Source organism: Diabrotica virgifera, chromosome 9 (genome assembly GCF_917563875.1).
Source record: "Diabrotica virgifera virgifera chromosome 9, PGI_DIABVI_V3a".
Taxonomy (NCBI): domain Eukaryota; kingdom Metazoa; phylum Arthropoda; class Insecta; order Coleoptera; family Chrysomelidae; genus Diabrotica; species Diabrotica virgifera.
Genome location: NC_065451.1, coordinates 224,791,997 through 224,808,207, shown reverse-complemented (window position 1 = coordinate 224,808,207; position 16,211 = coordinate 224,791,997). Strand labels below are relative to the sequence as shown.

At 33.6% G+C, this 16,211-nt stretch overlaps 1 protein-coding gene across 7 annotated transcripts in view; it reads left to right on the top strand.

The window, feature by feature from the left end:
- LOC126890887 (sphingomyelin phosphodiesterase) overlaps positions 1-16,211 on the top strand; it is a 115,596-nt gene that overhangs the window by 34,635 nt on the left and 64,750 nt on the right. Inside the window, exon 1 of one of the 7 annotated variants that reach the window (XM_050660037.1) lies at positions 13,266-13,485. The exons of the other annotated variants lie outside the window; for them this stretch is intronic. The gene's annotated coding sequence lies outside the window, so the exon portion shown is untranslated. Of the gene's footprint in view, positions 1-13,265; positions 13,486-16,211 lie in introns of those variants that run through there. 7 annotated transcript variants of the gene reach the window in all.

Sequence of the window (16,211 nt, the reverse complement as noted above, 5' to 3'; positions counted from 1 at the left end):
ATATGTGAAACAATTGTGCATTTAATGATAGAAGTATATTATAATTTGGACCACATATAAAGATTCAAATTTAGATATGAAGCCATCTCAGATTTTGCCTTTTACAAAAATGGCGGGCATTTAAAATGGCGACTATACACATGTGACTAATAGCACGATAACTTTTGAACGAGACGTCGGATTTCAACCAAATTTGGTATATAGGTTCTTTTTTTAAGTATAAGGTCTTGAACCGGAAGAATCGGTTTACCAGAAGTTGTCTTTTTCCTGATTTTTATGTAAAAATAATATGTTGTTTTTTTTTTAATTCTTTCATCCTGTATGTATTAAATTTTCAAAAAGTTCATACCGCCATTGAAGAGAGCCTAAAAATATTTTTTAGGAAATATTTTGAACTTTTTAGTTATGATGATTACCATTTAATAAATGCATAACGTATCTTCACATGTACCTATGTGCGGCAGCTTCGTGCAAATATTATAAAAACTATTGTGTATTTAATGGTAGAAGCGTATAATTTGGACCACATATACTACACATATAAAGGTTTAAATTTAGATATGAGGCCATCTCAGTTTTTATTCCTTTTACAAAAATAGCGGACATTCAAAATGGCGACTATACACATGTGACTAATAGCACGATAACTTTTGAACGAGACGTCAGATTTTAACCAAATTTGGTATGTAGATTCCTTTTTTGATGAGTAAGATCGAGGTCTTGAACTGGAAGAATTACTTTACCAGAAGTTGTGTTTTTACTGTTTTTTCTATGTAAAATATGTTGCTAATACCGTCTTTGAAAAGAGTGTAAAAAAATAGGAAATATTTTGAACTTTTTAGTTATGTTATAATTACCATTTAATAAATGCATAACGTATGTTCACATGTATTAATAACAATGCAGATCCATTTTGAATGTCTGCAATTTTTGTAAAAGACAAACTCTGAGATAGCCTCATATCTAAATTTCAATCTTTGTATGTGTAGTATGTGTACTCCAAATTATATGGTTCTACCATTAAATGCACAATAATTATTCTTATATTATTATTTGCACGAATCTGTCGCACATAGGTACCTACATGTGAAGATATGTTATGCATTTATTAAATGGTAATTAATATAACTAAAAAGCTCAAAATATTTCCTAAAAAATATTTTTACGCTCTTTTCAACGCATGTTTACCCTTTTTGAAAAATTGATATACAGGGTGTCTGCGTAACTTGGAACCATATGGGAAACTTTTTTAATATCAATTTTACGAAAAAAGTCATTCTTTATAAAGTGCTCTGCATAGTCTAAAACCTAAGATGCAATCATCAGATATCAAATTTTGTCAACAGTATACGAGGTATGTCAAAAAATATGAATTTCGTTCAAGAGCAAACTACCTTTATATTTCAAAATATCAAAAAATTTTATTATGAAAAGTTATTTGTAATTAAAAACCATATTCAAATATGCAACAACAGCCTTCTACTTGAAAAAAAAAATTCTGATAAATAATATGAATTTAGAAAGATCTTTCTAAATTCATATTATTTGACACACCTCGTATAAAATTAACAAACTCGGATAACTGATGGTTGCATCTTGAGGTTTAGACCATGCACAGATTTTTATGAAGACTAACTTTTTTTCCTAAAATTATTAATAAAAGAGTTATTACATGTCTAATAAATAAAAATGATGTTCGGAATCGGTAATTTAGGAAAATTTTAGAATTTTTTTTTCAAGTAGAAGACTGTTGTTGCATATTTGAATATGGTTTTTAATTACAAATAAATTTTCATAATAAAATTTTTTGATATTTTGAAATATAAAGGTAGTTTGCACTTGAGCGAAATTCATATTTTTTGACATACCTCGTATACTGTTGACAAAATTTGATATCTGATGATTGCATCTTAGGTTTTAGACTATGCAGAGAACTTTATAAACAATTACTTTTTTTCGTAAAATTTATATTAAAAAAGTTTTCCATATGGTTCCAAGTTACGCAGACACCCTGTATACAGAGTTAAAGAACTGAAATAAATAAATAACATATTTTTACAACAAAAAATCAGGAAAAACACAACCGGTAAACCGATTCTTCCGGTTCAAGAGCTCGATCTTATACATAAAAAAATGAACCTATATACCACATTTGGTTGAAATTGGACTTTTCGTTCAAAAGTTATCGTGCTATTAGTCACATATGTATAGTCGCCATTTTGAATGCCCGCCTTTTTTGTACAAGGAAAAATCTGAGATGGTCTCATATCTAAATTTGAACCTTTATATGTGTAGTATATGTGGTCCAGATTATATGCCTCTACCATTAAATGCACAATAATTCTTATAATATTTGCACGCATCTGCCGCACATAAGTACATGTGAAGATAAGTTATGCATTTATTCAATGGTAATTAACACAACTAAAAAGTTCAAAATATTTTCTAAAAAATATTTTTACGCTCTTCTCAATGCCGGTATTACCTTTTTAAAAAATTAATGGGTGAAAGGATTGAAAAAAAACATATTTTTACATAAAAAGTCAGGAAAAAGACAACTTCTGGTAAACCGATTCTTCCGGTTCAGAAGCTGGATGTTATACATAAAAAAGAACCCATATACCAAATTTGGTTGAAGTCGGACTTTTCGTTTAAAAGTTATCGTGCTATTAGTCACATATGTATAGTCGCCATTTTGAATGCCCGCCATTTTTGTAAAAGGTAAAATCTGAGATGGCCTCATACCTAATTTTGAACCTTTGTATGTGTAGTATATGTGGTCCAAATTATATGCTTCTATCATTAAATGAACAATTGTTATAATATTTGCACGAATCTGCCGCAATATTTAGGGCTATTTACTTGGTATTGTTAGCACTTTATATCTCATCTCATCTCTCCATCTTGATCTTGGTCTTCTCCCTTTTGTTTTGCTTATTTCGGTCTCCAGATAGTTACCCATGTAACTATTTGCTCCATTTTTCTTACTCTGTTGTGATTAATCTCATACATGATTTATGACAACTATATTATCTCCTACATCTTGGCTTCTTCTCTTCTTATATTGGAATATTGTCAATCTAATTTTTTTATAGGGCACTACCTATGTGGCTATTTCATTCCTTCTTTCGAAATTCCTCGCATTTATGTTATTATTTCCGGTGTTTCGTAGTCTGTCCTCGTAATCTCAAAGAGCTTCTTTTGCTGCTGTTTTAATGTGTTTTTAATTTTTTTTCCCAACTATCGTCTATATATTCCTCCTCAATTTAACAAATTCTCATCTGTTGAATTAGTTTTTGTTTTGGTTTTGACTGAGGTACGTTTTTTGTTGAGTTTTCATATAATCGTTCTATGTTGTGTCGACCGTAGCTCAGTGGATGTTGTCCTACTTAACGAGCTAAAGAACCCGGGTTTGAATCCCGGCAGCGTATTTCCGTTTGCGTGTTCATTTCAAGACATTGCGGTTTTGAAACGGACACCGAAACGGTGATACATATCTAGTTCCAAAAAGGTGTTGATTTGAAAGCGCCAACAACCGAAATGTGCACGGGTTTGTACCGAAACATGTGGCGTTGGAATTCTACAAACAAGTGCATAGAACTAATAGGTCTATTATTCGTTGCACGTGCTGTTTATCAACTTGGCTTTGAGGGTCGTGTTGTGTATTTAAGTTCAAGTCAGGGCCGCCGCTACCATGTGTGCAAAGTGTGCATCGCACACGGGCGGTCGATTATAGGGGCGGCCAAAAGCAGGCCACTGATAATAATACTTTTTTAAAGCGAAAATAAATTCAGACAATTAAATAGTAAATAGACAATTAAATAGTAATGATTCAGATATTTCTACAAACTCTAATATTCCCAACAAATTAAACAAAAATGCCAGAAAATGTTATTTATTATATGAACTCCCCTTTTGCAGGTGTAGTCATAAAGAAGTTCAGGGAATGCTTTTTAATTCAAAGTGGCTGGCGGCTTTCGGACATTAAGATATTTTTATCTACGTGGTCCATATGCGATTTTTTCAAATTCTGAACATTTATGATTTGTTAAGAGAGTACGATACGACAATAGGATACTTTCCGAGAATTTAGATAAGTGCTTGTTAAGTTTCTCTCATTGAGTAATAAAAGTTGATAAGCAAGCTAAAAATTTGTTAACAACTTAACGGTGTCTATTTAGTCGGGAAAACTTTGATGTACGGGAACACTGGAACAGGGGAAGTTTTAATTGTGGAAAAGTTTAAAAATTTGGAACGTCAAATTACGAAAAGGTCCCATGTATTTTGTCGGACAGAACTTAAAATGTCCAGTTGGTGATAAACACCAACCTGATTTTTGCATGAGAGTTTAATGAAATGGTAACAAATCAATTGGAATTTATGTCCGACAAAATACATGCAACGTTTTCGTAGTCTGACGTTCCAAATTTTTAACCTGTTCCACAATTAAATCTTCCCCTGTTCCAGTGTTCCCATACATCAAAGTTTGTCCGACTAGACATTGTTAAGCTATTAACAAATTTTCAGCTTGCTATTAATCAACTTTTTTTTTGGTACGCGGGATCCAGGCCTATATATTTAAATATATTAGTAAACAATTAAGCATGGCGAATGTTGTAAGTAGTCTTGTAAAGAAAACTTACACATGTAGGTATTAGTGCAAGATTGCTTATATTGTATTATTATTGACATAATAATAATAACTTTTTTGGTACGCGGGATCCAGGTTTAAAAGTAACGTCAAGATCGCAGCAATTATTATTCATATACGCGTTACGGTCTACTGCAAATTTTTTTAAATACTAGTACCTACATGTATGCATGTTGAAACGACTATTGTTGAAAGTGTTGGACATTAGGACAAGTATGTTGAAAGTGTTGGAAGGGGGCGTCAAATATTAAGTTGCACACGGGCGGCCAACACTTTAGCGGCGGCCCTGGTTCAAGTCAATTATTTAAGGTGCATTCGTAACTCGTTGGATCCATGGTATTTTCAAAATCCTTCTATTGCACCATATCTCAAGTGCTTCCAAGTTCTTTATGTTGTCTACTTTCAGTGTCCATCTTTCCATTCCATACAAAAAAGTCGAGAACAGGTAGCATGTTAAGGCTCTTATTCTCAGCTCCAGAGAAAGGTCTCGATTAACAAAGATTTTTTTCATTTTTATAAATGCTTTTCTTGCAATTTCGAATCGTGTCCTGATTTTTCTACCTTGGTCGTTATTTTCTGTTACCCAGGTTCCCAGATATTTTTTGTAGTTATTCACTCTTTCTACTTGTTTTCCCTCGATATCTAGCCTTCCTATTGTATGTTGCTTAGAATTAATCATGAACTTGGTTTTCTTAACGTTCATTCGTAGTCCATATATTTTATACTGACTTGATGTAATCTATTTAGGTACTACTCGTTGCAGTGCTTCTAAACTGTCTTCAAAAATAGCGGTGTAGTCTGCGAATCTTATGTTTTTCAAGAATTTTCCGTTTATTGATATACCCTGTTCTTCTCTGATATTGCTTCCTTAAAAATAGCTAAAAATATGTTTGCTAAATAATAATTGATTAGCTGAAACTAAAATATGTTTTTAATATGCATAACACTTTTAGTACCTATATTTTTGTGCATTACTACAAAATGTATACGTATCGTAATAGTTTATTTTGACAGGATATTTTGGCACTACTTTGAGTATTTTGAAAAATTATAAAGAAAAAAAGAAGGTAACAAAATTGTTCTATTTCCACAGATCCAATGAATGATAATTTGTTATTCTGCAGATAGGAGCTATTTGTGATAAACAGTTCAAATGAAATAAAATAATGTTACAACTTAACACGTATTTGTGATCATTTTAGGCGAGAAATTCTTTTACAAACCAGTGCGCATTTCAAAATTAAACGTCTTGAAATGCACACGTGTTTGGAAGCAGATATGCTCCGCCGTTTACGTGCCGATTTCAAAACTACCCGGTCTTGAAATGAACACGGAAACGTAAATACGCATCCCGGCACTAACAAATTTTTCGAGAATAATCTGCATCACAACTTGCATATCTACTTCTTCTTCTTTTTCTTCTTCAGCCTGTTTGCATCCACTCCCGAACAAAGACCTCCCCATAAGTTCTCCATTGTTCTCTGTTTTGTGCTATTTGGTGCCAGTTTCTCCCCATTTTTGCTTTGATGTCGTCTAGCCATCGTTTTATAACCAGCTTTAGGAAGATCACAAAACGATGGCTAGATATATCTACTACTTAGTCAAATAAATTTCGTACATATCTTAGCTGTTACTTCATTGCGAAATTAATTGATTTTACTGTGACATGATTTCAATATAAAAACATCTTACAAATCAACCAATTCAAAACATGTTCTAAAATCTATAAAATTACGTGAAACCTGACCTCTTTAATGTTGACTGTTGACTTAGCAATATGTTTTTAAAATGCTTGACTGAAAACAATAGCAACGCAATACTAGAAGAAATAGGCTTAAAAATGAATCCCTCGAGGTCAGAGGTCTTCTAAATGTGTAGATTAAATAAATAAAAATGTAGTTTGCATATATTAAACATTAATATTTTGCAATGTCGTATAGTCTAGTGGCAACATAGGGGGTCCCGTGGGCTCTTTTAGCTCGCCGCGATTTGATGGTGGTATTATAGGTTTTTTGGGTCTCTGAATCCAATGGAAGTGGTCTAGAAACCCACATGTGGTGCGTTTAATTGTTATTAACAAACTATGGTAAAATTAGGTGTTTTTCAGGAATTATTAGAAGTCCTGTAAATAAATTAATAGTGTTAAGGTCTTCTCTGGTGTATTTTTGGTCGCTGAATCAAATTCGACTAGTCGCGATTACTCAAAATGTATTCTTACATATTTTGTTTATAACAAAATAATTATTTATTCGCCGAAAAGCTCGAAATGCGTTATCTACAGCAAGTTTGTAGTCTTTTTCATAGTATTTTTATACGCTAAATCGATTGTAATTAGTCGTGATAGCTTAAACCACGTTTCGACTTTGTTATTAGGCAGGCCGCACATCAAAGAAACATGAAACGTAAATTACGTTTCATGGAAATAAACCACTGCTAAACAAATATATATCCGGCCATTTATGAAACTCTCCGAAAATAAAAATGTGTCATGAGCATGAATTATACTCGTTTCATTGGTAGGCGGACTTTGAGATTTGTTTGTTTCAGTGTTTTCTTTTCATGAAACATGTTTTTTGTTTCATGTTTCATGTTTTTCGTTTCATGTTTCTTTGGTATGCGGCTTGGCTAATGGTTCATTCCACCAACATAGGCCTGTTTTGGATTATCGCGACAACGAATATTTCAGTGTGCAACATAAGAAGTACGAAAGTAAACGGCTCTAATAATTATTCCATTAAACAGCAATGTAATTTGCAATTTATTTTCGTTCTTCATATTTTGCACAATAAAATATTTTTTGTCGAAATAATCCAACACAGGCGTATATTCTTGGAATAGGGTATAATAAATTATTTGCAAAAATAACGCTTTATAGTACGTTTACTCACGGTTTTTGCTGTAAATTTTAAAAAACCACTTGGAATGACATGGAATTTGGCATGCACGTAGCTAACATGTCAAACAAAACAAGTGATATTGTGCCGATGTGTGCTTTTACCCTGGGGGTGATTTTCACCCCGTTTCCGGGGGGAAAAAAGAAACCTTTAAAATAAGTCCGGAATTGGATAAAGTGATTAATTATAAGCAACTTTTGTTTCATACAGTTTTTTCACTAAGTCAATACTTTTCGAGTCAGCACTTTTACCCTGGGGGTGGATACCACCCCTTCTTGTTCATGTTTATTTCTTGGGGTATGCTCTAACTAGTCACCAATTTTCATGCAAATCGATGGAGGTTCAACAAAATAGGAGGTGAAAACCTTTAAAGACTACACTAACTTTCCCCTTTCATCCCTTATTGCTACTTCCTGTGTCCACTGAGGTGTCAGCTTGAAATGGGTCATAATTATCAATATACAATAGACACATTTCACATGCCAAACTCCATATTACTTATGACGATGATTTTTCGGCTCTAGCTCTTAGACGAGTGTATGATATTGCAAAATTTATGAAAAGTCAAAGGATGTCATGGTTGCAGTGGCGTAGCGTGACTGTCGGCTGCCCGGGGCGGAGGACAATTTTGCCGCCCTTTTATTTAGGTATTTTAAATTAAAGTATACTATACATTACATACATTAATTAGAGAGAACTTTTCGGCGAAAACAGTCATCATTATTTTACATTATACAGGTTAGATTTTAAATAAAAAAGTTTATCTAAGTTTTGCAATCACGTTTAATAAGTCTCTGTCAATATCATCTGCAAAGCATTTGCTTTCTGAGCGCACAATTTTATGTCAAGTCCCCTTGTTTGTAAATATGTTTGTGCATCATTCACTTCATGTAGCACCGGTTGCCACAGGCCCAAACAACAAAGAAATGAAAATGACTGTATCGAAACTAGTAAAGCACCTGCATCTGTGCTAGTGTTTAAGCTTTCACATGCCTTTGCCAGTTTTTCCAAAGTAACGAGAATGTCTTTGTTATGATGCCATGTCACATTTACGGCATCGCTTCTTACACTCCACCGCGTGTCTTGAACCCTTTTTAAGAAGCTTTTGCCTGTAGCTGCTATCATAACTTCCCAACGATGTGCCAATGAGGAAAAAAAGATTAGCAACGTTCTAAAGTGCCGAAAAAATTGCCTGAATCCACCTCATCTGAGGCAGCGTGTAAACAAACTAGGCTTAACGAATGATTTGAGCAAGGCACGAATTCAGCTTTAGGGTTTATTTCTTGAATCCTTTGCTGAACTCCTGAATACTTTCCAGCCATAACAACAGCATTATCATATGCATGGCCTCTACAGTTGCTTATATCTAGGCCATCAGCTTGAATCTTGTCCAAAATCATCTTTGAAATTTCTTCAGCAGGTTTGTCTTTAGTTTCAATGAAATCTATAAAAGATTCCATTACTTTTACTTCCTGATTTTCAATTACTACGTATCTTAATACTTGACTCGTTTGATCTTTATGAGAAAGATCTGGAGTGCTGTCGAATATAATTATTTTGCCCGATGATATGTTGGCGAAGATTATTTTCCAAAATGGCAATAAATTCGTTTTGTATTTGTGGTGACATATAAGTGATTGAAATTTTAACACGCATTTTAGAACTTACAAGATGTTCACTAAGTACAGGATCGTATTTTGCAATTAAATTAACTAATTTTAAAAAGTTCCCTCTATTGGTACTGGTGTCGTTTTCTATATGTCCACGTAAAGCCAAATTTTGTTTGGCAAGGAATCTTATAATACATATCAAACATTCTGATAAGGATTTCCTACCATTTCTTTATTTCTTTTGCCACTATGTCTTGCTCTTTGTTGTCAATAGTCTTTTCTTTTTAAAGTCTACTCTCCAACTCCTTCCATTTGCAATAATTTTGGATGTGTAGTGGACTTGATTAGTGAGTTGAAACCTTAGGATTTAATTTCTACCAAGTATTAAATCCATCAGATGAGCAAAATTTAGATCCGTTCGGTGTATTTACGTTATCAAATAAACGAGAGCAAAAGCAAAATATTCATACTTTAGGTGGAGAATAAGCCATCTAAGTACGTAAAACTTTTTCGCCGTTAGTAAATGTACGGTAAAATCATTCCTTAGTAAGCTGTCTTGTCTCTCCTTTTGATATTAAAGATTCCGTGCCCCTTTCAATCGGTTCGAATTTGTAGTTGCGATAAAAATATAAAATGGTTCAAATATTTACAAAATATTTTTATTATTTATTGTTAAATTTTGCCGCCCCCAAAAAGTGCCGCCCCGGGCGCTCCGCCCCTGCCGCCCCCACTACGCTACGCTACTGCATGGCTGCGACATATTCAGAGACAAAAAGATGCAAAACAGCAAAGAAAATATTACAATGGAAGCCGATAGGAAGACGCAAAAAAGGAAGGACCAAAACGCGATGGTTGAGTGACGTGGAAGACGACCTAAACACCATGAATATAAGACAATGGAGGAGAAGGGCACAAAAGAGATTTGAATGGAAGCACATAGCCAGATAGGAAAGATCCATCCAGGGTTATGATGCCAAAAGAAGAAGAAGAGTCCAAAAATTCGGTGATAACCATAAAGATGTTAAATCTGATGTGTTTCAAAAATTATTTTTGTCTCTAATGCCAAGCTGCTCATATCACAATACTTTATACCACAATACTTTAAGAACCATTGCAAATTATAACTTAAGTATACCTAAGCCATATTTTCCTTCCTTCCTTCCTTCCTGTATTTTGTATTAAACACCCTGTATTTTAGTATTGTAATGAAATGATATTTTATGGTACTTTTTTATTTCTTAAGCATTCCCTATACCTAACTGCTTTAATTTGTGCTTAATTGTTAATCGCACCAACAATCTTAACTAAGTAGGTATTTCGATAGCTAAACCATTATTGGTAATTTTAAGGACCAGTCTGGATTAATATGTATTTATTTCTGAAAAATTATTTGGGATTGAGTATTTTCACGGCCAACCTAATAAAATTTTACGTATTTTTTGTTGCAATTAATGTTTAGTTTGAATCACCAATAACTCACAAATTAAAGCAGTTAGGTATAGGGAATGCTTAAGAAATAAAAAAGTACTATAAAATATCATTTCACTACAATACAAAAATACAGGGTGTTCCATTTAAGAAAACTCAGAAAATACTCATTCCGAGTTTCGACCAACCCTGTATACTAAAATTAAAAATTTAGCTATACTAATGATTCTTAACAATAGTAGAGTATATTAAAAATCATTTGAACGTAAGTAGAGTTTTAGATGTCAAACTACTACAATTCTACAGGGTGTGAATGTTGCTATGAAATTAATAAAAAAACGTTATTATCTTTTAAAATACCCTGTATAATATTACAAAACTTTATATTTTAAGAAAGAAGACATCGAAGGGAATCCAAAAATGTAAAAATATACAGGGTGTTACATTTAAAAAACGAAGTTATAAGCAACTTCCGGTATAACCGGAAGTTGCAAAGAGATGAAAATATTTTAATTTAATAGATCATCCTTCAAAACCCCTTTATTCCAATTTTCATGATTCTGTTGCCTTTAGTTCTCGAGATATTTCTAATAGGCCAGTTATCTGCCTCACCCTATATAGATGTCCATACTACTCAAAAATTTGGTTTCGGCCTGGAGGGGGTTGTGCCACCAACAGAATATTTTTTTCCTTATTTCTCTGAACTAAAAAGGTATAATAAATTTATTCGAATAAAATCATCGAGTATAAAACCCAAGAAAAATTGCAATAGTGTAGGATAAAAGTGCATTATGTTACTGTGTACTGTGTGTACGATAACTTGTAAACTTTAATACTCTACTGATATGCTAAATATGTTTTTAAGGAAATACACTGCAGAAAATAAAATGTTTCACAATGATAAGCTATTACTACATGTTTGACGCTAGTACTGCTAGTACCTAATCACCAAAATATAAATAAACGTAGCAGACAAATAAAACTATTTTATCAATTGCGTACATTTTTTCTCATACAGTGTGTGAATTTAGGGAGGACCATATATGTCTGCAAAATTTCAAATTTTAGTTTATATTAAGAAGGAAGTTACGGACACTCGAATATTTTTTTATAAAAAACTCATAACTCCCCTCCTATGGGGAGTTAAGAAATCTGACTAATGTCATTCAATTTACCGATAGGATATCAAAAATATAAGTATCAAAAAATAAAAAAATTCCTTGGAGCCATTTTTGAGAAAATCTAGCTCAAATTTATGTCAAATTTTGACCCCTTAAATATAGGCAACCCGTAACTTTTTCTGAAAAACGATAACATCCTTATTACAGCCCCATCTTTAGGCTATATAACGACTTTTTCAAATTAAACTTATCTTAAACAAATTTTTAGATAGGTAGGGAAATGTGTCGGGTGGGCGGTCGGCCATGTTGGCCGCCATTTTGAATTTGGAAATGTCAAATTCCGTATTTTTATTTAAATATCGATGAGCTTACTTTGAGTTGAATTTCATTCATTTCGGTCAAAATTTGCAAAAATAGGCCCTAAATAACCCCCCTATTTCGGCCCCCATTTGAGAGGTTTTTTTAAAAGCTTAGTTTCTCGACAAAATTCTCTTAAACTTACTTATACCGAATTTCATCAAAATCGGTCCGGTAGTTTTTGCTGGGCGGTGGCGACATACGTACGTACATACTTCCGACATGTTTTTTTTTATTTGCTTTTTAGACTCAGGGGGACTCAAAACGTCGAAAAAAAGTGAAATCTAAAAAATTTTTTTTTGCACGATCCTATAACTTTATCTATTATACTATACTACGTATATAGTACGATAAAGTAAAATAACCATTTACAAAACCCTTATACAACCAGTGTTGACATATGGATCGGAGACATGGACCATCTCCAAGGCAAAAGAAAACCTTCTGCTTATATTTGAACGAAGGATCCTGAGAGAAATATTCGGTGGCATCTGCGAAAATGGTATTTGGAGGAGGAGGTACAACTACGAGGTATACCACAGATATAAACATATATTTGGAGGTAAAAACGTAGTATCTCTTATAAGAATAGGAAGACTAAGATGGGCAGGACATCTAGCAAGATCACAGCATAACAACCCTCCTAGAAGAATCCTTATGTCACAACCTGTGGGAAGTAGAAATAGGGGTAGGCCAAAACTTAGATGGAAGGATGGTGTAGATGAGGATGGGAGAAAAATAGGCGCAGCAAACTGGCAACGGTTGGCAATGGATAGGACTGACTGGCGTAATAGACTTGTGAAGGTCGAGGCTCTTTCATAGGTCTGTAGCACCATTGATGATGATGATGATCTTCTTCCATTCTGCTAATGTGTTCGTTCCATTCCTGCTTTCGTTGTGTTACCTATGTCTTTATGTCTTCTACATTACATGCCTTTCTTTTGTTTAAAAATATTTATTATAGGTAAAAATTTCCAAAGAAACACTCATCCTGTACATTTATTGTTTTCAATTTCTAAATAATTTAGAAGCGTGTGCTGACCAATACAACTAAAGTTAATGTCGAAACAAATGGGATATAAGATAAAAAATTTGGATAATCTGCGCAACGTCTCGTGTTATAGTTTAATCAGTAAATAAGAACATCATTGAACAATTGTCTGATTAAGAATAATTTGTGTTTTGATGTTAGACGTAGTGGGTAGTGAGTGATGATATTTACGTTGCATTTGGTCTTAATTCCCAAGAAATTTTAGTGAACTCTTGATAAAATTTGAAAACTCTTTTAAAAAGAAGATTTTTTGACGTGAGAATTTTCGATTGAAAATTAGGGTGCTTTTTTGACATTAAATCAAAATAAGGGGAAAAAATAATAATTATTAATTATTAAATAAAAAACTTATGGTGTGTTTGGACGTTAAAAGGTAAGTTTTCTCAAAATTTCGTGAAAATAATTTTTTTTGGTGGAAGATTCAAAAACCAAAAACTCGGTTGTGTTGATTTGCAGTTTATTGAATAAACATAATTTTATCTACATATTTGTATTTGGTATATTTTTGAACAATATGTAAATTTTCTCGGGATCCACTTAGCGTGTACTCAAAAATAGTAGTTTTAATTTCCATTTCTGTTTAATTCCCATTACACATTAATTAAGGTAGTTAGTGGTTATGAAACAACTATATGACCTTTACTTGTTAATGATTCCTTGGCTAATGATCTTTGATAATACTTTATGGTAAAAATTTATCGATCATGCTACCAATAATAATTGATGTATACATTTTATTTACCTATATAGTAATAGTGAATAAAACACAATTTGATGGTTTGAAATACACTTTATTATTCAGTATAGTCTCCTTGAACTGAACATCAATACACTTGTTCCAACGAGATTTCAGTGTATAAATTCCATCTCTGATGTGAGAAGCTGAAAGGGCTGCAGAACGCTTCCACAGCTGTTATGATCTCATCACTTGATGGAAAACGCTTTCAACGCATACGGTACACTGTCCTGATGAACAAGCATAGGCGTAACCAGGGAGGTTTTGGGGGTTGTAACGCCCCCCTCCCCCATTTGGTTGTACTTTAAGCTCTATTACGCTTAACACTATTACTATTCGATACCCCCAGAGACCATCTAGTAGCTGTAACCCCTCCCCCCTTAGTTTATCCTGGTTTCATCCTGGTTACACCTCTGTGAACAAGGATACATCTCTATGAAAACCAATAAATCTGCTGGTCCAGATGAATTGCCTAGCGAGCTGATAAAGTTGATCAACGAGAAAAACCTGGACATAATAGTAGAACTGTTCAACGCTATCTATACTACAGGAATCATCCCTAGAGAAATGTTGACATCAGCCTTTGTGTGTTTGCCAAAGAAGGTGAATGCAAAAGAATGCAGTGACTACCGAACCATAAGCTTAATGTCACATACCTTGAAAATTCTATTGAAAAATATCCACGCCAGAATACTCTCTAAACTGGAGCTGGATATTAGTGACACTCAATATGGGTTCCGCAATGGTATGGGTACCAGAGAGGCATTACTCTCCTTCAACGTGCTGACACAGAGATGTTTGGATGTTAACCATCCTCTTTACGTCTGTTTTATAGACTACAATAAAGCGTTTGATAAAGTAAAACATGATCGACTCATGGAAATCCTAAAAAATAAAAACCTAGATGAAAGAGATTTAAGACTAATAACACACCTCTATTACAATCAGCGAGCAATAGTAAGAATTGAAAAAGAAACATCTGAAGAAATGGAACTAAAGAGAGGAGTGAGGCAAGGCTGCATACTATCACCTCTATTATTTAACGCTTATTCTGAAGAGGTAATGCGAGAAACTCTGGAAGATGAAACAGTCGGCATACGAGTAAATGGAGTCTTAGTTAACAACATCAGATATGCAGATGATACAGTAATAATAGCCGATAGTTTACAAGACCTGCAAAGACTCATGAGTAAAATAGTAAGGTGTAGTAGGGAGTACGGACTCTCTCTCAATATCAAAAAGACGAAGTTTATAAAAATTAGTAAAAACAACCATAATACTAACGAAATCTTGATAGTAGAGGGCCAGCAGATCGAAAGAGTAAAAAAGTACACTTACCTAGGAACACTTATAACAGAAAATAATGACTACACTGCAGAAATAAAAGTCAGAATCGAAAAAGCACGTTCTAATTTTATAAAAATGAAAAAGATCCTATGTAGCAAAGATTTAACATTAGCTCTTAAAGTACGCCTAACAAAATGTTACGTCTACAGTGTTCTATACTATGGAGTGGAATCATGGACGTTAAATGTAGACAATGAAACGACTTAACGCCTTTGAAATGTGGACCTATAGAAGAATTATGAGGGTTTCCTGGGTAGATAGAGTTACAAACAATGAAGTACTGAGAAGAATAGGTAAAGAGAAGGAAGTTGAACTTACAATTAAAGAAAAGAAGCTACAGTATATCGGACATGTGATGCGGGGCGAGAAGTATGGCATCCTACAACTCATAATACAGGGAAAGATAGATGGCAGAAGAAGCATCGGAAGAAGACGAATTTCATGGTTGAAGAACCTGAGAGAATGGTTTGGATGCAGCTCAAAACAACTATTTAGAGCTACTGCCTCAATAATTAAAATAGCTATGATGATTGCCAACCTCCGTGGCGGAGATGGTACCTGAAGAAGAAGAAGAACAAGGATATTTCTCTTCTGTACAACGGGTCTATTTTCACTAATTTTTCCTTTAGCTGGTCTAAAAGGTTATAATAATATTCATAATTTATTATTTTACCAGTTTGCGAGTAATCAACAAACAACATTTTTCACAAGAACCTTCTTGGCTGATTTCTGGACCCGAACTTATTTTTCGGAACCGAAGAACCATGTTCACACCACTCTTTAGCCTCTTGTTTTGATACAGGATCATGGTCATAGATCCAATTTTCGATGAATCGAAGCACAAAATCCATTTTATTCTGTCGAAAAAGCTCTAAATGTTGCTAAAAAAGTCACATTCGAATGTGTTTTTGTTCCACTTTCCAACAGGCTTCTAAAATTAAATACTTCAGTCAAAACATTGCTTACACTGTTAAATGAGATGTCCAGGGCTTCTACTGAATATCTTTTAGTCATTT